This window comes from Hyla sarda, chromosome 6, assembly GCF_029499605.1.
Source record: "Hyla sarda isolate aHylSar1 chromosome 6, aHylSar1.hap1, whole genome shotgun sequence".
Classification (NCBI taxonomy): domain Eukaryota; kingdom Metazoa; phylum Chordata; class Amphibia; order Anura; family Hylidae; genus Hyla; species Hyla sarda.
The window spans coordinates 61,140,404-61,167,501 of record NC_079194.1 but is presented as its reverse complement, the minus strand read 5'-3'; positions in this window follow the sequence as shown (position 1 = coordinate 61,167,501).

The window sequence follows — 27,098 nt, the reverse complement described above, 5'->3', positions numbered from 1 at the left end:
AGTGAGCCTTTAAACCCCACAGGTGTTTGACTTTTCGTTAAAGTCGGATGTGTAAATGAAAAAAAATAATTGTTTCACTAAAGTGCATTTTTCCCCCCAAATTTACCATTTTTATAAAGGGTGATGGGAGAAAATGCCCCCCAAAATTTGTAACCCCACTTCTTCTGAGTATGGAAATACCCTATGTGTGGACGTCAAGTGCTCTGCGGTCGAACTACAATGCTCAGAAGAGGAGGAGCGCCATTGAGCTTTTAAAGAGTGAATTTGTTTGGAATGGAAGTCAGGAGCCATGTGCGTTTACAAAGCCCCCCATGGTGCCAGAACTGTGGACCTACCCACATGTGACCCCATTTTGGAAACAACACCCCTCACAGAATTTAATAAGGGGTGCAGTGACCATTTACACCCCACTGGCATATGACAAATCTTTGGAACAGTGCTCTAAGCAAATGAAAAATTTAATTTTTCATTTTTACAGACCACTGTTCCAAAAATCTGTCAGACCCCTGTGGGGCGTAAATGCTCACTGTACCCCTTATTACATTACATGAGGGGTGTAGTTTCCAAAATGGGGTCACATGTTGGGGGGGTCCACTGTTCTGGTACCATGGGGGCTTTGTAAACACATGTGGCCTTCAATTCCAGACAAATTTTCTCTTCAAAATCCCAATGGTGCTCTTCTCTTCTGAGCATTGTAGTTCGCCAGCAGAGGACTTTACATCCACATATGGAGTATATTCTTAGAAGAAATTTGGCTATAAATTGTGGGGGGCTTTTTTCCTATTTTCCCTTGTGAAAATGAACAATTTAGGGTAACACCAGCATTTTAGTGAAAACATTTTTTTTTTCATTTTCCCATCCAACTTTAATGAAAATTCTTCAAACACCTGTGGGGTGTTAAGGCTCACTATACCCCTTGTTTCATTCTGTGAGGGGTGTAGTTTCCAAAATGGGTTCACATGTCGGTATTTATTTTTTAGCGTTTATGTCAGAACCGCTGTAAAATCAGCCACCCCTGTGCAAATCGCCAATTTAGGCCTCAAATGTACATGGTGGGCTCTAACTCCTGAGCCTTGTTGTGCACCCGCCGAGAATTTTAAGCCAACATATGGGGTATTTCTGTACTCAGGAAAAATTGCGTAACAAATTTTGGGGGTCTCTTTTTCCTTTTACCTCTTGTGAAAATAAAAAGTAAATGTTAGTGTAAAAATTTTTTTTTTTACACTAACAGGCTGGTGTAGACCCCAACTTTTCTTTTTCATAAGGGGTATAAGGAGAAAAAGCCCCCAAAATTTGTAGTGCAATTTCTCCTGAGTACGGGAATACCCCATATGTGGCACTAAACTGTTTCCTTGAAATAAGACAGGGCTCCGAAGTGAGAGAGCGCCATGCGAATTTGACTAAATTAGGGATTGCATAGGGGTGGATATAGGGGTATTCTACGCCAGTGATTCCCAAACAGGGTGCCTCCAGCTGTTACTAAACTCTCAGCATGCCTGGACAGTCAGTGGCTGTCCGGCAATGCTGGGAGTTGTTGTTTTGCAACAGCTGGAGGCTCCGTTTTGGAAACACTGCCGTACAATACGTTTTTCATTTTTATTGGGGGGACAGTGTAAGGGGGTGTATATGTAGTGTTTTACCCTTTATTATGTATTAGTGTAGTGTTTTTAGAGTACATTCACACTGGCAGCGGATTACAGTGAGCTTACCGCTAGGAGTATGCGCTGCGGCGAAAAATTTGCTGCAGCTCATACTTGAAGCAGGAAACTTACTGTAAACCTGCCCATGTGAATGTACCCTGTAACCTCCAGCTGTTTCCAAACAGGGTGCCTCCAGCTGTTGCGAAAGTCCCAGGATGCCTGGACAGTCAGTGGCAGTATGGAAATGCTGGGAGTTGTTGGTTTGCAACAGCTGGAGGCTCTGTTTTGGAAACACTGCCATACAATACGTTTTTTCATTTTTATTGGGGGGGGGGGGGGGGGGGGCAGTGTAAGGTGGTGTATATGCAGTGTTTTACCCTTTATTTTGTGTTAGTGTAGGATTTTTAAGGGTACATTCGCACCGGCGGGTTATGGTGAGTTTCCCGCTAGGAGTTTGCGCTGCGGCGAAAAATTTACCGCAGCTCAAACTTGAAGCAAGAAAGTCACTGTAAACCTGCCCGTGTGAATGTACCCTGTACATTCACATGGGGGGGGGGGCAAACCTCCAGCTGTTTCAAAACTACAATTCCCAGCATGTACTGACAGACCGTGCATGCTGGGAGTTGTACTTTTGCAACAGCTGGAGGCACACTGGTTGGAAAACCTTCAGTTAGGTTCTGTTACCTAACTATGTATTTTCCAACCAGCGTGCCTCCTGCTGTTGCAACTCCCAGCATGTACTGATCGCCGAAGGGCATGCTGGGAGATGTAGTTATGCAACAGCTGGAGGTACGCAACAACAACTCCCAGCATTCAGAGACAGCTGTTTGCTGTTTGGGCATGCTGGGATTTGCAGTTTTGCAACATCTGTAGGGCTACAATTTAGAGATCTCCAAACTGTGGACCTCCAGCTGTTGCAAAACTACAAATCCCAGCATGCCCAGACAGCAAACTGGTGTTTGGGCATGCTAGGAGTTGCAGTTTTGCAACATCTGGAGGGCCACAGTTAGAGATCACTGCCAGTGATATCCAAACTGTGGCCCTCCAGCTGTTGTAAAACTACAAATCCCTGCATACCCAATCAGCTGTCTGGGCATGCTGGGAGTTGTAGTTTTGCAACATCTGGAGGGTTACAGTTTAGAGACCACTGTATAGTGGTCTCAAACTGTACCCTCCAGATGTTGCTAGGCAACTTAACGGCTTCCGTCGGATCCGGGGAGCCAGCCGCATGACATCACTGGACTCGGATCTCCTCCACCGATCATCGCCCGCAGCCTCGCCCGCGGGGTAAGTGGACGTCGGCGCCGGTCCTCTGTCGGTTCCCCATTCTGCCCCGCCTATTGTGGGTGGGCAGAACAGGGAAATCGAAAGTAAAGCCCCCCCCCCGATCTGCTATTGGTGGTCGCGTCTAGACCACCAATAGCAGGGATAGGAGGGTTGGAACCCCTGCCACCTCACTCCTATCCCTTCAGGGGGATCGTGGGTGTCTTGGACAACCGCGATCCCCCTTATTTTCCGGGTCACCATAGACCCGTATGACCCGGAATCGGCACAAATCGCAAGTGTGAATTCACTTGCGATTTGCGGCGATCACCGACATGGGGGGGTCTGATGACCCCCTGGGCATTTGCATGGGTTGCCTGCTGATAGATATTAGCAGTCACCCCCATCCCATCCCCGCCCGGCTCGCGGCAGGGACCGAAATTCCCACGGTCGTACAGGTACGCCCTTGGTCCTTAAGTACAAGGGAGCAAAGGCGTACCTGTACACCCTTGGACCTTAAGGGGTTAAAGATGATTTCACCATCGATCAAGTGAATCTGCTCGTTGGACTCCTAGAACTGGTTCTTAAAAAGAACTATTTTAAGTTCAATGAGCAGGTCTATATACAGTGCGTCAGGACTGCGATGGGGACAAACGTCGCACCTACGTATGCGAATATGTTCGTAGCCCATCTTGAGGAGGATGTCGTCTTTGTATCCCATTACTTCAGCCATGTGCTGGGGTGGTGGCGATACATCGACAACATCTTCCTCGTCTGGTCTGGAAGCAAGGACCAACTCCTGGCCTTTCACGAATACCTTAACCATATCCACAAGAACATCCAATTTACACTTACTCATTCATGCACAGCAGTCCAATTCCTTGATACTTGGGTACGGATAGAGGGTTACTATCTGCAGACGGATTTGTTTGTCAAACCCATAGACAGTAACTCTATCCTAAGATATGATAGCCAACATCCCAGACACATGCTAAACTCTCTACCAACAAGTCAAATGTTAAGGGCAAAAAGGATAATCAGCTCAGAGGAGAAGTTGGAGATGGCTTCCAACTTTACTGCGCATGGTTACCCCCGACAACTGGTTGAACAATGCAAACAAAAGGTTAAACATATGGGTGAGCAGGTGTCACACACAAGACAGGTTGGAGAATCTCCCCCAGGGTAGCCTTCGTCTCTACATTCTCCGGTATATCCGCAAGAATATCGAACGTGTTACGCAAACATTGGCATATCCTGAAGGATGGATGTGAGAACATCAAGGAATTTTCATATTTACCAATAATGTCTTACCACAGGTCAAGAAACCTGAGAGACCGTCTGGTGAGGGCAGACGCGTCTCTTCATGGCCCTAAACAGAGTTTTATTACTTCAGCCAATTTTGGATCTTTCCCCTGCAGGTCCTGTGTGAATTGCTCCCTGATGCAAAAGGGGAGCAAATTCACAAATCCCACGAAAGGAAAAGAATACTCGATTAGACACTACCTCACTTGTAATTCCACCTACGTGATATACGTCCTATGGTGCCCCTGCAGACTCCTGTATGTGGGAGAAACCACCTGGGATTTCAAGACACGAATTAACCATCACCGCTACACCATCAGAAAAAAGAGACAAGATCTCCCAGTAGCGAAACACTTTGATGAATGTGGACATACTGAAAAAGATCTTCGGTTTATGTTACTGGACCACATCCCCCCACTAAAGAAAGGAGGGGATCGTACCAGTTTACTGAAGAGAAGGGAGTTAAGGTGGATCTTCATGCTAAATACACTCAAACCAGCTGGCCTAAACACTGACTATAAAATTAGTCACAAGATATGTAACCCTTAACATAATATATCTATATCCCTCATAGTGATTAGACGTGCCCTAGTGATGCCTCTTTCTACCCTGATGTATGTATGGTACTATTAGGATGAATACCTATAATTTATATTTTCTCTTTTTCGTTTTCTCTATAGGTGTGAGGAGGGAGCAACACACATTGACCAAACAGAACAACGAGGATGCCATTCCCATGTCTCTTTTTTATATTTAATTTTATTTTTTTACCTCTTCTGCAAGCACAACATCTTTGGGTACCTAGGCATCCTTCCGTAGCACGATACAGCATGCAACAGCTGCAAGCAAAGATGGGTACGTGGATGCCAGGATGTCCCCATATAACGTGAGCGAAGCGGAGGACCGTCACCTGATTGGGAACACTTGGAGTGATGCAGAACCGGTGCGTCAGACGGAACAGGTTCCCCTCTCTTAGACAGCGCTCCATTGAGAGGAACATCCCCACCCCCACGATGCACTGGTATTTCCAGTTTTCAGCTGGCATGAAAATGTAATGCGGTATATGACAGGAAGGTACTGCCAGGTCCCAAGATGGCGCACGTCCAAGGAATATGCGAGGGACGCATGCCAACAATTATTACATGGCTTTTGTTTGCATGATGTCACTTCCAGTCCCCACCGTTAGTGGCGGAAGTATGGATACACTTAGCATCTAGCGTTCCTTGTGTGCTCTGATGTACGGAAAATATGCGTTGAAGCTCCTCCCCCACCCCGAGAAGGTACACTCATCACACTTATCACCTGGATTATAATTATTGACTAATTTTGAGATATGGACACTTTTTTGTTGCTGTGTTGTTTGTTTACACTTTTTTTTTATTTCATATGCGGAAGACGTCTTATGTATAGGGTGTGTTATGCGTCTCTTAACATATGATCATAATATCACTGCTTTATTGTATGCTATATTTGAGTTAATTATTTTCACTAATTATGTGACACCTGTGCATTATATATACCCCGTACTTTGTACCATTCACTGCTTGACAATGGCCGTGTGAGACGGCTGGAACGTCGCTATCTTTGATGTTTGGTTGAAGAAAGCCACACACTTTTTTCTTCACCGACATTGGAGTGCTGCTGTTTCTCTCTATTAGGTGTGTATATATATATATATATATATATATGGATGAAGAGGAGAGACAGCACCGATCAAATCAGCATGTGCAGGTGATCATCCGGGAATGCCAACCCGGAAAGGCATGCAGAAATTCAGAGTAGATACAGCACCAAATAGCTGAGGACTCAGGCTGGTAGATGGAGCAAGACTTTATTTGCCATCCCATGGATGGCAAATAAAGTCTTGCTCCATCTACCAGCCTGAGTCCTCAGCTATTTGGTGCTGTATCTACTCTGAATTTCTATATATATATATATATATATATATATATATATATATATATATATATATATATAACCAAAGAAATATTGCAGCACTACTCAGCCTAAATGTATTGGTGCCAGCATCCAAAACTTCTTGATACAAGTCCTTGGTTAGATAACATCCAGCGACAACGCAGCATTCCAGAAAAATTGGATTTATTTCTGTCACATCAATACAAGCAACATTTCTGCTCCTATGGAGCCATTTTAAAGCTTAGTGCCACACACTAGTAAGGGGTTTAACCCTTTAACGACCACGAACGTAAATGTCCTGGTTAGGTGGGACTTCGATCACCAGGATGTACATTTACGTCCTGTGTATGACCGTATGTGTTCCGATGCTCGCGTCATACACGGCAGGTTCCGGCTGCTAGCAGCCGGGGACCCGCCGGTAATGGCCGACATCCGCGATCACACAGATGTCCGCCATTAACCCCTCAGATGCCGTGCGGTATTTTGAATGGATGATCCGATCGCCCGCAGCGTTGCCGCAGCGATCCGATCATCCGGCATGGCGGCCAGAGGTCCCCTTACCTGGCTCTGGCCATCTTCTGGGGTCTTCTGCTCTGGTCTGAGATCGAGCAGACCAGAGCAGAAGATTACTGATAATACTGATCGGTGCTATGTCCTATGCATAGCACTGAACGGTATTAGCAAACAAATTATTGCTATGGATAGTCTCCTATGGAGACATAAAAAGTGTAAAAAAAATTAGAAAAATGTAAAAATAAAAAGTAAAAGAAAGTGAAAAATCCCCTTCCCCAATAAAAATTTTAATTGTCAGTTTTTCCCATTTTACCCCCCAAAAGCGTAATTTTTTTAAATAAGCATATTATAAACATATAATGTTAATGTTCCCGTACGCTGAATGGTGTAAACGTAAAAAATAAAAAAAGTCCAAAAATGCCGCTTTTTTCACGTTATCAAAAACAAATTAATAAAAAATTATCTAAAAATGTTCTATATGTAAATATTGTATAGATAAAAAGTACAGATGACGGCGCAAAAAATGAGCCCTCATACTGCTCTATATATGGAAAAATTAAAAAGTTATAGGTGGTCAAAATAGGGCTATTTTAGATTACTGATTTTGTACAAAAAGTTTTAGATTTTTTTTAAGCCGTACAAAAATATAAAAGTATCTAGCCATGGGTATCATTTTAATCATATTGACTCACAGAATAAAGAACGCATGTCATTTTTAGTGTCAAACAACCAATTTTATTGTAATAGGCAAAAAGGTAGCAATACCAAAGTAAAGCAGAAGTATCGGGACGCAGCCCGAATCAACAAAAAGGCAAAATCAAATGAATAAAAGGGAATAGGAAAAAAAACAAGTCCATGGGTCAGACATGTGTGGATAAAAACAGACAGCAGGGTAATAAAACAGAACGGGTGTTGTCAGTGATTACGTTAGAGACAAAGTATGGCGAATCTCCGGGCAATAGGAGGATGATATCCAAGGAGACCAGACCCTCTCGTAGGAGGCCATTATGTCGGCGCGAACCGCGTTAATTTTTTCAAAGATCAGAATATCATTAACTCTATCAATTACTCTATCAATAGACAGGACTGGGCTCTTCCAGCATGTTGCTACATGGATCCGCGCAGCCAGCAGTATGAATTGCGCTAATCTAAATTGGCTGTTGGGCATCCTGCGCGGCCGTCTGCTGAGGAGACAAAAAGCAGGTTGGAGGGGACAGCGAAAAGAGAGAACAGAACGAAGAATAGAAAGAACAGATGTCCAGAAAGTTCTGGCGAGAGGACAGGTCCACCACATATGAAGCATGGTTCCCCTATCTGCGCAACCTCTAAAACATAAGGGAGAGGCACAGGGGAAGATGGAATGTATTCTTGTGGGAACATAATACGTCCTATGTAATATCTTCAGTGACGTCTCAGTAAGGGACACTTGCCAGCTCCCTCTACTCAAGGTATCGCAGCACTCCCTCCATTCCTCCAGAGACAGCTCCATATGGAAATCAGCCTCCCATTGAATCATGAACGACAGTTTAGTGTCGGGTGGGGGAGAATTTAGTATACCATATATTATGGCTAGAAGTCCTCGTCTAGAAGGACTATATTGCATAAGACGTTCAAACCTAGTCAACTGTGGTATGGTGCGTGCAGGAAAATTAGAATGTAGGAATGAAAAGATCTGGTGCATTCGGAAGAGTTCTGAGGGTGGGGGGCGAAATTGTAGAGCAAACACTTCCTTTGTCATCAGAACCCCTCGAGTATGGAATTGATGAGCAGTAGTCAGGGACTGTGAAGTCCACCAACGGAATGAGGAATGAGCAAGACCGGGTGGAAAAAAAGGGTTACAGAGGAAGGGCAGGAGGGGAGGAGGGCAAGATTGTAGGTGAAAGCGAAAGCGGACCAGTCGCCAAAGGGAAAGGGAATGAAGAGTGAGAAGAGCAGAGTAAGGGACGTATTTAGCGACAGGTTGAGTAGACCACATTAGGGAAGAGAAGGAGTGGGGAGAGATGAGAGAGGATTCGAGGTGAACCCAGATGGGGGTATCGCCATCCGCCAGGAACCAGGCCATCTGTCCTAGTCTGGCAGCATAATAGTATTTTTGGAAGTTGGGGACGGACATACCACCTAAACGCTTATGAAGGTACATTACATTACGTGCTATGCGGGGGGTCTTGGATTTCCATATAAATCTAAAGACATCGGACTGAAGGGACTTGAGATCCGCAGTCGAGACCGGAACTGGAAGAGTGCGAAACAGGTATAGTAGTTTAGGCAGAATCACCATTTTAACCGTGTTTATTCTTCCGATCCATGATAAGTATGGCCTGTCCCAAGTGCGGATATCATGTCGGATAGATTTGTATAGGGGCGGGTAGTTCGCACCATAGAGGGAAGCAACCGCCGGGGTTATACGAACACCTAAATAGGACAGGGCAGGCATTGGAGGGGGAAAGTTAAAGTTAAGGGAAATCAGCTTTTGCGTATGGAGGGGAACATGTATATAGAGTGTTTCAGACTTAGATGGACTAATCCGGAGGCCCGAGCAAGACGAGAAGTCTGTGAGTAGGCGAAACAGGTTAGGTAAAGATGATAGGGGGTGTGTCAGGGATAGAAGGAGGTCATCGGCAAACAAACAAAGTTTATGGATGGAGTCCTTAATCGTGACCCCCAGTACAGTGGGGGAGGCTCGTAGGGATCTCGCCAGGGGCTCCATCGCCAGAGCAAAAAGAGCAGGGGACAACGGGCATCCCTGGCGAGTGCCCCTCTTAATAATAATCGGGGAAGGGGAAGAGGTAGGGAGTTTGAGAAAAGCCATAGGATTGGAGTACAGCAGGTGCAGAGGGTGTACAAACGGCCCAGTGAACCCCATTTTAGAGAGGACCCCCCAAAGGTATGGCCAGAGAACTGAGTCGAAGGCCTTTTCTATGTCTAAGGCCAATAGCATAACAGGAGTAGAAGTGGAGGAAGCCCAGTGTACTACCCCCAGCACCTTTCTAATATTGTCCGCCACCTGTCTCCCCGGTATAAAGCCCACTTGGTCAGCGTGAATAACACGGGGCAATATAGTGTTCAGTCTGCGTGCCAGGATAGACGTTAATATCTTCGTATCCAGATTAATTAAGGAGATTGGGCGGTAATTTGAGACCAGGGATGGGTCCTTCTGGGGTTTGGGGATCACCGTTATAAGGGCATCTAAGTATTCAGGGGGTAAAGAGGGAGCCTTAAAGAGGTTATTATAAAGGTTAACTAGATGGGGAACTAGAATAGGAGAGAATTTCTTATAATACATTGCAGACAGGCCATCTGGGCCAGGGGCTTTTCCCAATTTCAGGGACGCAATTGTATCTGATACATCTTCGTATGAAATTGGAGAATTAAGGAGATCCCTCTCGGGGTCAGTGAGAGAGGGGAGGGAGGTAGAGTCAAGAAAAGAGTTCAGACTGGGAGTAAAGGTAGGCGACTGGTCAGGGATAGAATAAAGTCTAGAGTAGTAAGAGTGAAAAGTCTGGTAAATCTTGTCGGGGTGGGAAGACCGGGAACCAGGGTGCAACTGAATGGTGTGAACATAATTAAGCCGTTGTTTGCTGCGGAGCATATTGGCAAGCAACCTATCCGGCTTATTGGCATAGCGGTAGTATGTGGCCTTAGTCCACCTAAGCGCTTTTTCCACTCCGGTGGACAGGACAGCATCCAGGCGCAACCTGGTGTCCCGGATAGCATTGTGGAGATAAAGAGAGGGGGCACGCTGGTGAGCCAGGGTTAGTCGAGAAAGCTTGTTGTGTAGCGTATGTTGAAGGTGGGAGCGACCTCTTTTCATGTATGAGGCTAGCGATATGAGCCGTCCCCTAATGAAGGCCTTGTGGGCAGACCATACCCAGATCGGGTTTGAATTCGGAGTAGCATTGGTGGAGAAGTAGGATGTGAGATCCGCTGTAAGAGAACGTTTAACTGTCTGGTTAGTCAGCATAGACTCGTTAAGTCTCCAGGTAAAAGGTGTGGTAGGACCACCTATAAGATCCAGCTCTACACATACCATCTCATGGTCAGACCAGGGAGAGGCAATGTGTCTCGCGTACAGGAGGCACGGCAGAGTAGAGGTGTTGAGAAGTAGCCAGTCTATGCGAGTGTAATTTTTCTGGGAGGATGAATAGTAAGAATACCCCCTCGACTGACCATTGTGCTCCCTCCATGCATCCGCAAGTTGAAGTGAATGGAAGGCCGAAACCAACCTTTTCTGCAACGCTCTAGACCTACCTAAGGGACTAGGGGAGGACCTATCCAAGACGCCATCGTAGACGAAATTAAAATCGCCCGCCCACACCAGAACATCATAAGAGTATGATAGGAGTAAAGAGCAGAGAGAAAGAAAGAATGAAATAGGAGAAGAGTTAGGAGCATAAGAGTTAAGTAGACAGATCTGCTTACCATACAGGGTGCCCAACAGCAAGACATACCTGCCTTCGGAGTCTGTATGAACGCGGGTCACCTCGAATGGCAACGTATTTTTCAAACAAATCAGTACCCCCCTGCTTTTGGAGACAAAAGAGGAGACATATAACCGGGAGTACTGGGAATGGAGGAAGCTAGGGCAGGAGGACTGGGAGAAGTGAGTCTCCTGAATGCAAATTATATCAGGGCGGTAGCATCTATAATCTATGAAAGCTTTCCTCCGTTTGGAGGGGGAATTAAATCCCCTGACATTATGGGAAATTATCTTACACATAAGACGGAAGACCAGGCAATGCGGAGACGGGACAAACACGCAAAGACAGAACAACCATAGAACACATGGACCCACTGACGAACAAAAATGAACAACATCAAACCACAAACAAAACACTGAACAAACAGAAAAAGGTCAAACTGGAAAGCGAAGCCGTATAATATAGCGGCTCCGCTTACTTCCATCTCTTGAAGTAAAAGAAGGACACATCAGTCCAGTCACACCAACCCTTCTAGGATCGGTGGCTTCAGGGTGCCAGGTGAGAGGGGGTCACTGGCAACGGTGAGTCAACCTTCCGGGGCCATCCCCAGGCACCGCTGTGATTTACGCTGGGCCGAGGGAACACTGGTCCAGGACTTGGAGGGTCGGGGGCCCCTTCGAGGCAAGTCGGTCGCAGGAGGCTGTTCTGGGGCAGTCCAGGGGATACCCTCTTTAGTGAGGGTAGTTTGGGCCTCAGTCAGGGAGCGAAATTGGTAGGGGCGCCCCTTAAGTTGGCAGATGAGGGAGAATGGAAATCCCCATTTATACTTCACCCCCTCCCGGACCAGGGCCAGCGTGATGTGGCGGAATGTCCTGCGCCGTTCCAGCGTGGACGGGGATAAATCCGAGTAAAGGCGCACTTCAGCGGGCATGCCAGGTAGCGCTGTCAGGTTGCGGGCAGCAAAGAGCAGGGGATCTCTCACCTCCGGGTAGTGCAGTCGGAGGACCACGTCCCTCGGCATTTCAGAGGATCTCGGGCGACCCAGGGCTCTGTGGACACGATCCATACGGAGAAGCTCGGGCTCATATTGCGGCAGTAGGGCCTGGAACATCGACCGCAGATTTCAGGTTAGTCTCCGACTCAGGTAGTCCCCGAATGCGAATATTGGCTCTGCGGGAGCGGTTCTCCAGATCTTCAAGTTTGAGGTCGATAGCATCAAGCTTGGCCGCATGTAGATCGATATCCCTGCGGTCAGACTCCGCGGCCTCTGCTAAGTCGTCCAATTTGTTTTCATTGTCGGAGACTCTCTGGCCCAGATCTTGAAGTTGCGCTGCGAAGTCTGAGAAAGCTTTTCTGAGCTCTGACTGGAACATTTGCTTGATCTGGCGGAACATATCTGCCGGGGACATCTGCGCCAGGTCCGGCTCCCCCTCTTCATCGGACGCCATATCAGAGCGGTGTGGGGAGGCTGCCGCCGCCGCCGCCATATTGGGTTTCGGGGAGGCTCTGAAAAAGTCCGGAATGGACTGAGAAAGACGCTGAGAGAGGTTCTTATTTCGTGACCGCTGCCTCCTGGGCATGACCAGGTCCAGTTCGCACTGAAACCACAGCGTGTGGAGCCTTTAGGGCGCTGATTAGGGCTTAGATAGGTGAGACTGGCGCGGAGCTTACATCACCCACGTCTCTTCCGGTAAGCCGCGCGCATGCGCCCTCCACACATGTCATTTTTACCGTAAAGTGTACAGTGTGAAAACAAAACCTACCAAAATGTGCAAAATTGTGGTTTTCATTTAAATTTCCTCCCTGAAAAATATTTTTTTTTTTGGGTTCGCCGTACATTTTATGGTAAAATGAGAGGTTTCATTACAATTGATCACACAAAAAACAAGCCCTTATATGGGTCTGTAGATGGAAATATAAAAGAGCTATGGATTTTAGAAGGTGATGAGGAAAAAGCGAAAATTCTAAATTAAATTGGCCTGGTCCTTAAGGTGAAAATGGGCTTGGTCCTTAAGGGGTTAAATACCCATGTGCACAATACATCATCAAGTTTCAAATTAAGTGTCAATTGTACAAAAAATCTCCAAATCTTCATAAATAACCTGTACATAAATAACAATCTGTGTATACATTATACATCCTCAGTGCACATCTTCTACACGGTGGGCCATTTATATGGATACACCTTAATAAAATGGGAATGGTTGGTGACATTAACTTCCTGTTTGTGGCACATTAGTATATGTGAGGGGGGAAACTTTCAAGATGGGTGGTGACCATGGCGGACATTTTGAATCCAACTTTTGTTTTTTCAATAGGAAAAGGGTCATGTGACACATCAAACTTATTGGGAATTTCACAAGAAAAACAATGATGTTTTAAACTACGGATACTGGAAGCCTGTGCTAGCATTTCTCCTGCGGTGTATATAGTAGTATATAGCAGTGTATACGGATACTGGAAGCCTGTGCTAGCATTTCTCCTGCGGTGTATATAGTAGTATATAGCAGTGTATACGGATACTGGAAGCCTGTGCTAGCATTTCTCCTGCGGTGTATATAGTAGTATATAGCAGTGTATACGGATACTGGAAGCCTGTGCTAGCATTTCTCCTGCGGTGTATATAGTAGTATATAGCAGTGTATACGGATACTGGAAGCCTGTGCTAGCATTTCTCCTGCGGTGTATATAGTAGTATATAGCAGTGTATACGGATACTGGAAGCCTGTGCTAGCATTTCTCCTGCGGTGTATATAGTAGTATATAGCAGTGTATACGGATACTGGAAGCCTGTGCTAGCATTTCTCCTGCGGTGTATATAGTAGTATATAGCAGTGTATACGGATACTGGAAGCCTGTGCTAGCATTTCTCCTGCGGTGTATATAGTAGTATATAGCAGTGTATACAGAAACTGGAAGCCTGTGCTAGCATTTCTCCTGCGGTGTATATAGTAGTATATAGCAGTATATAGAGAAGAGGGTTGCATTGACAATCCAACACAATGGGCAGCACATTGAACACATTTTATAAGTGGTCAGAAACTTGTAAATAACTCATGAAAGAATAAAGTTACGTTAAAACCAAGCACATCATTGTTTTTCCCAATAAGTTTGGGAAGTTAATATCACCAACCATTCCCATTTTATTAAGTTGTATCCATATAAATGGCCCACCCTGTATAATAAAGTGCATACATGTGCATAAAAATGGTTTAAAAACATTATAATGCTCGAAATTCCTTGCTACATTATCATTACGATAATACATAACAGCTACAAAACTTAATTAATTTACATAAAACAATAGAGGAGGGAGATGGACTCTTACCCGCTCTGCATTTGTTTCATGGCGTCCAATGGCGTGGGTGAAAATGCCACTGTGCCTGTGTAAGATGCGGTCCAGGCCCAGGGCTGTCAAGTGACCAAGTCACCTGACTAGCTCCGGGTCACATGACCGCATCCACATACTACATACACACACTCAACTCTGCTACATACACACACTCACACACTCAACTCTGCTATATTCACACACTCAGCTATGCTACATACACACACTCACACACTCTGCTTTGCTACATACACATACTCACACACTCAACTCTGCTACATAAAAACACTCACACACTCAACTCTGCTACACACACACATTCACACACTCAACTCTGCTACATACGCACACTTACATACTCAGCTCTGCTACATACACACACTCACACACTCAGCTCTGCTACATACACACACACACTCAACTCTTCTACATACACACACTCACACATCCAACTCTGCTACATATACACACTCACACACTCTGCTCTGCTACATACACATACTCACACACTCAACTCTGCTACATACACACACTCACACACTCAACTCTTCTACATACACACATTCACACACTCAGCTCTGCTACATACACACACACTCAGCTCTGCTACGTACGCACACTTACACACTCAGCTCTGCTACATACACACACTCACACACTCAACTCTGCTACATACACACATTCACACACTCAACTCTGCTACATACACACACTCACACACTCAATTCTGCTACATACACACACACTCAGCTCTGCTACATAAACACACACACTCAGCTCTGGTACATACACACACTTACACACTCAATTTTGCTACATATACACACTCACACACTCTGCTTTGCTACATACACATACTCACACACTCAACTTTGCTACATGAAAACACTCACACACTCAACTCTGCTACACACACATTCACACACTCAACTCTGCTACATACGCACACTTACACACTCAGCTCTGCTACATACACACACTCACACACTCAGCTCTGCTACATACACACACACTCAACTCTTCTACATACACACACTTACACATCCAACTCTGCTACATATACACACTCACACACTCTGCTCTGCTACATACACATACTCACACACTCAGCTCTGCTACATACACACACACTCAGCTCTGTTACGTACGCACACTTACACACTCAGCTCTGCTACATACACACACTTACACACTCAACTCTGCTACATACACACATTCACACACTCAACTCTGCTACATACACACACTCACACACTCAATTCTGCTACATACACACACACTCAGCTCTGCTACATACACACACTTACACACTCAGCTCTGCTACATACACACACTTACACACACAATTCTGCTACATATACACACTCACACACTCTGCTTTGCTACATACACATACTCACACACTCAACTCTGCTACATAAAAACACTCACACATTCAACTCTGCTACACACACACATTCACACACTCAACTCTGCTACATACGCACACTTACACACTCAGCTCTGCTACATACACACACTCACACACTCAGCTCTGCTACATACACACACACACACTCAACTCTTCTACATCCACACACTCACACACTCAACTCTGCTACATACACACACATACTCAACTCTGCTACATACACACATTCACATACTCAGCTTTGCTACATACACACACTCAGCTCTGCTACGTACACACACTTACACACTCAGCTCTGCTACATACACACACTTACACACTCAACTCTGCTACATACACACATTCACACACTCAACTCTGCTACATACACACACTCACACACTCAATTCTGCTACATATACACACACACTCAGCTCTGCTACATACACACACACTTACACACTCATCTCTGCTACATACACACACTTACACACTCAACTCTGCTACATATACACATTCACACACTCTGCTTTGCTACATACACATACTCACACACTCAACTCTGCTACATAAAAACACTCACACACTCAACTCTGTTACATACACACATTCACACACTCAACTCTGCTACATACACACACACTCAGCTCTGCTACAAATACACACTTACACACTCAGCGCTGCTACATGCACACACTTACACACTCAACTCTGCTACATACACACACTCAGCTCTGCTACATACACAAACACTTACACACTCAGCTCTGCTACATACACACACTCAACTCTGCTACATGCACACACTCACACACTCAACCCTGCTACATACACACACTCACACACTCAACTCTGCTACATACACACACTCACACACTCTGCTCTGCTACATATATATACTCACACACTCTGCTCTGCTACATACACACACTCACACACTCAACTCTGCTACATACACACACTCACACACTCTACTCTGCTACATACACATACTCACACAGATAGATAGACCTAACAGCTAAATATCTCCTTCTCCCTCCCTGCACATTACAGTGGTATATTCTTAGCTGTACGGTCACCATGGTTACACTACACAGGTGCAATCGCCTGCACTCATCAAGAACAGTGGGGAGTTAGAATTTTACACAGTTTGAAGTATGAACTGTGCCAGGAAGTATTTCACCCGCACTGTAACCCGGTGTATTATCCTGGTGTATTATCCCGAGTATCGAGTTAGACTGCGAGTGAACGGTTGATCACAAGTGTCTATAGTCATTTCATTGTTTTTAAAAGGTACATGGAAAAGATTTTAAGTATCCCAGAGATATCTGACTGGCGGCAGAAGCATAGCACTCTCCACAATCCACTCTGAAAAATGACATTGAGGATTTAGAGCATCTTGCTAAGGGTGGGTTCACACCACGTTTTGTAACTATGGTTCCCGTATACGGCTGGGAGGAGGGGGGGCGGAGCTTAATCGCGGCGCCCGCACTCAGCCGTATTCGGGAACCGTATTTAATGCATGTCTATGAGCCGACCAGAGTGAACCGCAGCCTCCAGTCGGCTTCATTTTCAGCCGTATGCGGTTTCCCGACCGCAGGCAAAAACGTGGTCGACCGCGTTTTTGCCTACGGTCGGGAAACCGTATACGGCCGAAAACGAAGCTGACCGGAGGCTGCGGTTCACTCCGGTCGGCTCATAGACATGCATTAAATACGGTTCCCGAATACGGCTGAGTGCGGGCGCCGTGATTAAGCCCCGCCCCCCCTCCCAGCCGTATACGGGAACCGTAGTTACAAAACGTGGTGTGAACCCAGCCTAAGTGCAGTTCAAGATGGCTTATATTTGCGTAAAAAATATGGTCATTGCACAAGATTTCTGCGGGTAAATGAAATGTACGCAGTTAATAAATTTGTGTGTACTAAATATGTCACTCCAAGGTACACCGATACCTACACAACTGGAGGAAATGCTCCAGCAGAATGTGCGCAAAAAAAGACGCAAAAAAAGAGCTTGCACAAAATTTTGCGCAAAAATTTAAACACAAAACAGGGATAAAATCTTTGATACATGTCCCCCAATGAGTATTAAATTAGCTAGGAAGAAAAATAGGTTAAGAATATACACATCAGCAAAATATGGTGCAAAATACAGCACGTGTGACCCTACTCTGATGGGATAAGCTGTAATACCAGGTATGGCTGCTGCCCAGTGTAGTGAGCTGGGCCTAATAGGAAAGGAAGGGTCTACAGAGCTCACACAAGCATAATGGCCACCTTCAATCCTAAGGAGAGGCCACAAATAACTAAACATTCCTGGAGAATTCCTCTAAATAATGCAAGTCTTTCCACAAAAAAAAAAAAAAAAAAAAAAAAAAAAACAATACCTTCATACAGCTATGGCTACAAAAATAAGAAAAAAAGTTTTGGCTCTTGGAAGGCAAGAAGGAAAAAAACTAAAACAAGAAAAGCAAACATAGACTGGTCCATAAGGGGTTAAAAGATAAAATTCTGCAACCACTGATGGGTGTTCTAACTGGACCTTCAGTGTGAGAAATTTGCAAAAGCATCAGACATCTGCAACGGGGTAAAGGCCTTTTCATAACATTAATAGGCATGTAGGTAGGTGTGCAGGGAGGTAGGTAGGTGTGCACTAGGTTGGTAGGTGTGCAGGCAAGTAGTAAGGTAGGTGTGCTGGTTGGCAGGTAGGTAGGTGTGAAGGCAGATGTGCAGTACAGTACTGGGTACATGGTTGGTATCATCACTCGTTTTAACTTCTCGGGGGGGGGGGGGGGGGGGCTTAGCAGCATTCCGGATATTTGGATAGAAAGCAATTTACATGGATTGTTCTTCATTTACATATTTTGAATACATAATAAGAGTGACTTCTTAACAGCACTGTTGTGAGAAAGCATAAATACTGCATCACGTGTCTAACATCTACACAGAGAAGATCAGGGTATGTCCCTCAAACTAGTTCATACGGGGGGGAGACTTTTCATTACCTCTTCACTCCTCTACAGCTTCTGTAGCTTTTCCATGTAGATGGGATCGTAACCTTTCTTCACATAAGGAGGCCCTTGTTTTACCAAGAGAAGAGCTTTGTATTACTCCACAGGGTCATCCTTACACAACTATTCCTATGGATTGATTTTGAGCTGAATTTATTTGGTTTACTAGTTCATGTTCTGAACCCAAGTAACCTAAAGTAAAGAGATGTGCAACCCAATGTGAAATATGACAACCCCACAGATTAATTGCTCTTACACACACAACTTTACAACATGTATTGCTGTGGACTGCAGCCAGAGGCGTAGCCAGGGGCGGATCCAGAGTATAGTCTCGGGAGGGGCACTATCATAGTATCGTGCAGTGGTCGACACACCCTCTCCCATAGACTTGCATTGAGGGGGTAGGTGTGACATCACAAGTGACGTGGCAGTGATGTCACAATCAGCATAGTTCCCCCACATTAGGTTGGCAGTATAGTTCCCTCCACATTAGGTTGGCAGTATAGTTCCCTCCACATTAGGTTGCCAGCATAGTTCCCCCACATTAGGTTGGCAGTATAGTTCCCCCACAGTAGGTTAGCAGTAGTATTGTTTCCCCCACATTAGTGTGGGAACTCACCCAAGATTTCTAATATAACCCCTCCCCTAGTTTGCGCAAAACCCCCCCCAAAAAAGCATGAGCTAAAACTTGACATCCTGCACGGTTCCAGGCTTTTTACAGGCCACAGGCATACAGCCGCCTACGGTTTATAAGAGTTTAATAATAGGACAAGACTCATTGCTCAATCACAGATTTTTTTATGTATACACATTTTTTATAACAGGATAACTCTCTGTGTTATCCTTCCAGGGGGCTGTTCATATCACCATTTAAACTTACACTTAGAATATACAAAAAGGTAGGGATCGACCGATTATCGGTTTGGCCGATATTGTCGGCCGATAATCACGATTTTGGGCATTATCGGTATCAGCAATTACCTTGCCGATAAGCCGATAATGCCCCGCCCCCTGCACCGCCCCCACCGCACCGCGACCACCCCCCGATCCGCCGCCCCGCGACCGCCCCGCGATCCGTTGCCCCGCACCGCGACCGCCCCCCGTAGTGCTGGGCAGTATACCGGTATGGATTTTTGCCCATACCGCTATACCGGTCGGGCCCCTCCCCCACCCTCCGAGTCAATAAAGAAAAATTTAAATTACCCGTAATGGGGGTGGTCCGGGCCATCCATCCTCCCTTCCTGTAGTGTCAGGCGGCATTCCGGGTGGAGGGTGAACCGGTCCGGGCTGTCCTTCTCCAGCGGTCATCTTCTCCACTCCGGGCAGGCTCCGGCCTAGTACGCTGCATAGACGCCGCTACGCCGTGACGTCAGGTGCGTCGCTGCGCACGGGCATCACTGCGTAGCGGCGTCTATGCAGCGTACTAGGCCGGAGCCTGCCCGGAGTGGAGAAGATGACCGCCGGAGAAGAAGCACAGCCCGGACCGGTTCACCCTCCTCCCGGAACGGACACTACAGGAAGGAAGGATGGATGGCCCGGACCACCCTGACAGGTAGGGGAGAGAAGCGGGTGGTGGCGGCGGCGGCGGTCTATGGCACCGCAAAAGCCACCGCAGTGCATTGATTTAAAGCGCCGCTTTAAATCAATGCTCTGCAGCGGTGTTGAGGGGGGATAAATAGCCGATAACTTATACCGGAATATCGGTATAAGTTATCGGCTATCGGCCCTAACCTCCACCGATTATCGGTATCGGCCCTAAAAAAACTATATCGGTCGATCCCTACAAAAAGGGTTCTCAACACATACTATGGTGTACTGGCAGTAGTCTATTTTACTTTAATGGCCTAAACATAGTCAACTAGTGACTAAGTTTTAGTCCATTTCCTGCATATATGTGTTTAAAAAGTGTGGTCTGCTGTTCTTTACAGTGCTGCACAGTAGTCACACTAAGTAAACATATACATGCAGAAAATGGACTAAACATAGACACTAGCCCCTGACTATGTTTAGGCCACTAAAGTAAATGGAGGCATTGCCACTACACTGCAGTATATGTTGGTGCTGTGCTTTGCTGTGTATTGTACTGTCATGCTTTGTGTGATTGTAATTTATTGTATGACTTGTAATGACTGAACGGACAATAAAGCTCTTTCAATAACTGCAGTATATGTTGGCATCTCTGATTGACAGAATATATGCCCTAAATGTAAGGTTAAATCATGTGAATATATAGGACACTATATAGTAGTCAGAGAAGGAGAGAACAGATGTAACTACTACCATCTACTCCAACTTCTACAAATATCCCCACATGTGGTGACCATATATTGGTAGATATCAGCTGCACACAGGCTCTATAGACCATATAAGCGATTACATACAGTTACATCAGGTGACTCGCACGTGACTTCTTCTCTGATCAGAGTCGGTTACTTTCCTTTTTCTTCTCCATCTGGCTCTGAATGTCATGACGATTAATTCCAGCCACAACTCATCTCCACAGAACCTGCAAGACAAACATTTTAGGCTCTGCACTTTTCCAGCACCTATAGTGCCCCAAACAGTAGTAATGCCCCCTGTAGAGATTACTAGCCCTCCTGTATAGCTCCTATATGGCAGTAGGCCCCGACCGAAGTTAGTTACCATCACAGTCCGACTCCACATTAATGGCTGTTCTGCTCCTCATTGGCGGTCAGCGGAGGGCCCGATGAATTCTAGCAGACTTGACTGTCTCAGTATGTCTACTCCCAGCAGCCATTACCCTTTTAAAGTGGTAGAGGGAGGCTGCATTCCTAATGTGGTGGTGGTGGACCTGGGTGACTAGCACTCAAGAGTACACACTGTAACAAATTACCTTTCTGATAGCAAACTGTAACAAATCCTTCATAGAACTAAAGGGGTACTCCACTGGAAAACATTTTCTTTTAAATCGACTGGTGCAAGAAAGTTAAACAGATTTGTAAATTACTTCTATTAAAAAATCCAGTATAATACACAGAAAGTTCTTTTCTTTTTGAATTTCCTTTCTGCCTGACCACAAGTGCTCTCTGCTGACACCTCTGTCCACGTCAGGAACTGTCCAGAGCAGGGTAGGTTTGCTATGAGGATTTGCTCCTGCTCTGGAAAGTTCCTGACTTGGACAGAGGTGTCAGCAGAGAGCACTGTGGCCAGGCAGAAAGGAAATTAAAAAAGAAAGAAACTTCCTGTGTATTATACTGCAGCTGTATTATACTGATAAGTACTGGAAGGATTGGGATTTTTTAATAGAAGTAATTTACAAATCTAATAGTATAAAAAGAGTTGGAGAGGCACTTGTCTAACTAACTGCCAAATAAACCCAGGCTACCCAATTAAACACCTATACCCAAGGTGTCATAAAGTAGTTTGTCCATTAAAATATATAAATTAGGGCTCAGGGTTTAGGACAAATGGACAAATATTGGATTAAATTTATTGATATATAATGATATGACAATATAATAGAATAAAATAGAATAAAATAGTGGCGTCTGCGTCTCACAGGGCCCTTGTGAAGGCGCAGCACCAGTTAATATTATCTAAGGTTTAAATACTTCACAATATGAATAAATGTATTAAAAAGATATTAAGACCCCCATATAGTTAAAAGTTCATATAAAACCTCTGATAGAAATACACTGTACAGGGAGAGAAATCTGAGTAGCACAATAATCAATTCTCTCCTCTCTCCAAAAGTTCTGCAAATTGTGACAGATTCCAGTTAAATAGTTGTAACCAGTAGCAACCAAAAAAGTTCTTGTTTGTTAGTAACCTATAGCAACCATTCGTAAGTGTCCGGCTGCAGCAGTAGATCGCAATTCTACAACCTTGCAAAAATGTTCATACACTTGCTATTAGCAGATGATTGTCAAGATATACGCTTGTATACAGTGACTGTTAATATATTAACAATACATTCATATCTTTGGATACTTTGTATCTCACCGCTCCCGGGCACTGATGCGCTGGACTTCACGGGGATGCTGCGATCTCCTCCAGTTGCGCGATGGAATCCCTCAGTGTATTATCACTGGTCGCTCTCGTGGCGCGAGACAGCTTCACCGGAGACTCGGCCGTCTCCCACGGTGGCAATGCCGGATGACAGTGGGTTCCGGGTGGTTGTCCTGCAGCGGTTCTGCAGATAAGTATATTGTTATGCCGGTGGCGTCCCCGTGGCAATGAGGCGCGTATATCTCCTGTATCGGATGCCGGGTGATTGACAATTGTATTTCCCGGTATCGGACTGCTGGTTGCTGAACTGGGCAAATAAATTGGTGGTCTCAATAGTTATTTAGGGGGAAGCTGGACGCGTTTCAGGACTGTCTCAGTCCTTTCTTCAGCAGCTATACATATGGAACCATCCATATGTATAGCTTTAATAATTTACAAATCTGTTTAACTTTCTGGCACCAGTTGATTTAAAAGAAAATGTTTTCCAGTGGAGTACCCCTTTAAGGACACAGCCCATTTTGGCCTTGAAGACACAGAAAGTTAACTTTTTTGCCTTTTGATTTTTTCCTCTTCGCTTTCTAAGAGCTATAACTAGGGATGCACCAATATATCGGCGGCCGATACATATCGGCCGAAAATAGCTATTTCGGCAAAATGCCGAAACAACAAAAAATGTGCCGATAATGACCCACCTCTCCTGCCCGCCCACAGCACAAGTTACAAACAATGCCAGTGGCAGAGGCACTCGTGGGGGGTGCAGGGGGGGCTGGCTGCACCGGGCGCAACATCTGGGGTATACACTAATACTGTATACTAAAAACCAGGGGGCCTCCAGCTGTTGTGAAAATACAACTCCCAGCATGCCCGGACTGGCAAAGGCTGTCCGGGCATGCTGGGAGTTGTAGTTTCACAACAGCTGGAGGCCCCCTGGTTTTTAGTATACAGTATTAGTTTTTATATGCTCTGACTGGCCCCCGCCTGCAGCCACACACGGCAGCCGGCCCGGGCACATAAAAAGAAGTATTCCTATCCCGGACATCCCTGTATCCCGAAAAATCTTTTCGGGACATAAGGATGTCCGCCGGTCACTCACCATTCCCCGGCGTCCTCCTGCGATCCTCCTTCGGTCCCTCGCTTCTCCGCCTCTATGGTCGTACGCACGGGACATCACTGACGTCCCGTGCGTACAACCATAGAGACGCAGGAGGACCGCAGGATCGTCGCAGGAGAATGCGCGCTGGCCGGGGCCTGGTAAGTGACCGCGTCATCTTCTTGAGTGTTCCGGTCACCGCTCCTCCGGTCCCGGCACCTACTGCTATGGTCCATAGGCCATAGCAGTAGATGTGACCCCGGGCTCCCCCCAACAATATTAGGCAGCTCCCCCCACATTTTTAGGCAGCTCCCCCCCACATTAGGTCAGCAGTTCCCCCACAATAGTAGGCAGGTTCCCCACAATAGTAGGCAGCTCCCCCACATTAGGTCAGCATTTCCCCCACAATAGTAGGCAGGTTCCCCACAATAGTAGGCAGCTCCCCCCAACAATAGTAGGCAGTTCCCACACAATATTAGGCAGCTCCCCCCAACAATATTAGGCAGCTTCCCCCACATTTGTAGGCAGCCCCCCCCCACATTAGGTCAGCAGTTCCCCCACAATAGTAGGCAGGTTCCCCACAATAGTAGGCAGTTCCCCCACAATATTAGGCAGTTCCCCCACATTTGTAGGCAGCTCCCCCCCACAATATTAGGCAGCTCCCCCCCCACAATATCAGGCAGCTCCCCCCAACAATATTAGGGAGCTCCCCCCAACAATATTAGGCAGCTCCCCCCCAACAATATTAGGCAGCTCCCCCCAACAATATTAGGCAGCTCCCCCCCAACAATATTAGGCAGCTCCCCCCAACAATATTAGGCAGCTCCCCCCAACAATATTAGGCAGCTCCCCCCCACAATATCAGGCAGCTCCCCCCAACAATATTAGGCAGCTCCACCCCAACAATATTAGGCAGCTCCCCCCACATTAGGTCAGCAGTTCCCCCACAATAGTAGGCAGCTCCCCCCTCCCCACAGACATACAGCATCCAGCCATATACAGTGTATGGCTGGAGGCTGTATGTCTGTACTGCTGCCCCCACAGTGTTCCAGTCACCGCTCCTCCGGCCCGGGGTCACATCTACTGCTATGGCCTATGGACCATAGCAGTAGGTGCCGGGACCGGAGGAGCGGTGACCGGAACACTCAAGAAGATGACGCGGTCACTTACCAGGCCCCGGCCAGCGCACATTCTCCTGCGACGATCCTGCGGTCCTCCTGCGTCTCTATGGTTGTACGCACGGGACGCGGTAAAATGCAGCGTTCCGCTCATTAGATTAGATTAGATTCCCCCACATTAGATTGCCAGCTCCCCCACATTAGGTCGGGAGTTCCCCCACATTAGTAGGCAGCTCCCCCACAATATTAGGCAGGTTCCCCACAATAGTAGGCAGCTCCCCCGCAATAGTAGGCAGCTCCCCCACATTGGGTCAGCATTTCCCCCACAATAGTAGGCAGCTCCCCCCAACAATAGTAGGCAGTTCCCACACAATATTAGTCAGCTCCCCCCAACAATATTAGGCAGCTCCCCCCACATTTTTAGGCAGCTCCCCCCCACATTAGGTCAGCAGTTCCCCCACAATAGTAGGCAGGTTCCCCACAATAGTAGGCAGCTCCCCCACATTAGGTCAGCATTTCCCCCACAAGACGGGGAGAAGTCATTTTCGGTATCGGTATCGGTTTCGGCCGGACATTTTTTTTTATTTCAGTTTTGTTTCGGTTCTGAAATTTCCATTTCGGTGCACCTCTAGCTATAACTCATTGCGCCATCCACAGACCCATATGAGGCTTGTTTTTGCTTGACCAATTGTGCTTTGTAATGACATCACTCATTTTACTATAAAATCTATGGGGCAATCAAAAAATATACATAATTTGTGAGGGAAATTGAAAAGAAAAATGCAATTTTGCAACTTTTGGGGAGGGGTTTGTTTATTTGAAGTGCACTTTTATGGTAAAAATGATGTTCCTTCTTTATTCTGTGGGTCAATATGATACCCATGCTTACATGCTTTTCCATTATTGTACTGCTTTCAAAAAAAAGTCAAGCACTTTTTTTCAAATTGCATTCTGACCCATATAACCTTTTTAATTTTCCCTATACAGGGCTGTATGAGTGCTCATTTTTTGCGCCATGATCTGTAGTGTTCATTAGTACCACTTTTGCACATAAAAGACTTTTTGATCACTTTTATATTCAATTTATTCTGAGTTGTGATGTGGACATTGGCATTTTTTTTTACATTTATGCCATTCACCATATGGGATCATGAACATTATATTTTAATAGTTCAGATATTTTCACATGCAGTAATACCAAATATGCAATGTTTCTTTTTTTTTTTATTTAAAAATAAATTGAAAAAGGGAATGATTTAAAGGGGTACTCCGGTGGAAAACTTTTTTTTAATCAACTGGTGCCAGAAAGTTGAACAGATTTGTAAATTACTTCTATTAAAAAATCTTAATCCTTCCAGTACTTATTATCTGCTGAATACTACAGAGGAAATTATTTTCTATTTGGAACACAGAGCTCTCTGCTAACATCATGACCACAGTGCTCTCTGCTGACACCTCTGTCCATTTTAAGAACTGTCCAGAGTAGGAGAAAATCCCCATATAAAACATATGCTGCTCTGGATAGTTCCTAAAATGGACAGAGATGTCAGCAGAGAGCACTGTGGTCATGATGTTAGTGTGTTCCAAAAAAGAAAAGAATTTCCTCTGTAGTATTCAGCAGCTAATAAGTACTGGAAGGATTAAGATTTTTTAATAGAAGTAATTTACAAATCTGTCTAACTTTCTGGCACCAGTTGATAAAAAAAAAAAAGTTTTCCACCGGAGTACCCCTGTAAATCATTCCCTTTTTCAATTTTTTTTTAAATAAAAAAAAAAGAAACATTGCATATTTGGTATTACTGCATGTGAAAATATCTGAACTATTAAAATATAATGTTTATGATCCCACATGGTGAATGGCATAAATGTAAGAAAATGCCAATGTCCACATCACAACCCCGAATAAATTGAATATAAAAGTGATCAAAAAGTCTTTTATGTGCAAAAGTGGTACTAATGAACACTACAGATCATGGCGCAAAAAATGAGCACTCATACAGCCCTGTATAGGGAAAATTAAAAAGGTTATATGGGTCAGAATGCAATTTGAAAAAAAGTGCTTGACTTTTTTTTTTTAAAGCAGTACAATACTGAAAAAGCATGTAAGCATGGGTATCATATTGACCCACAGAATAAA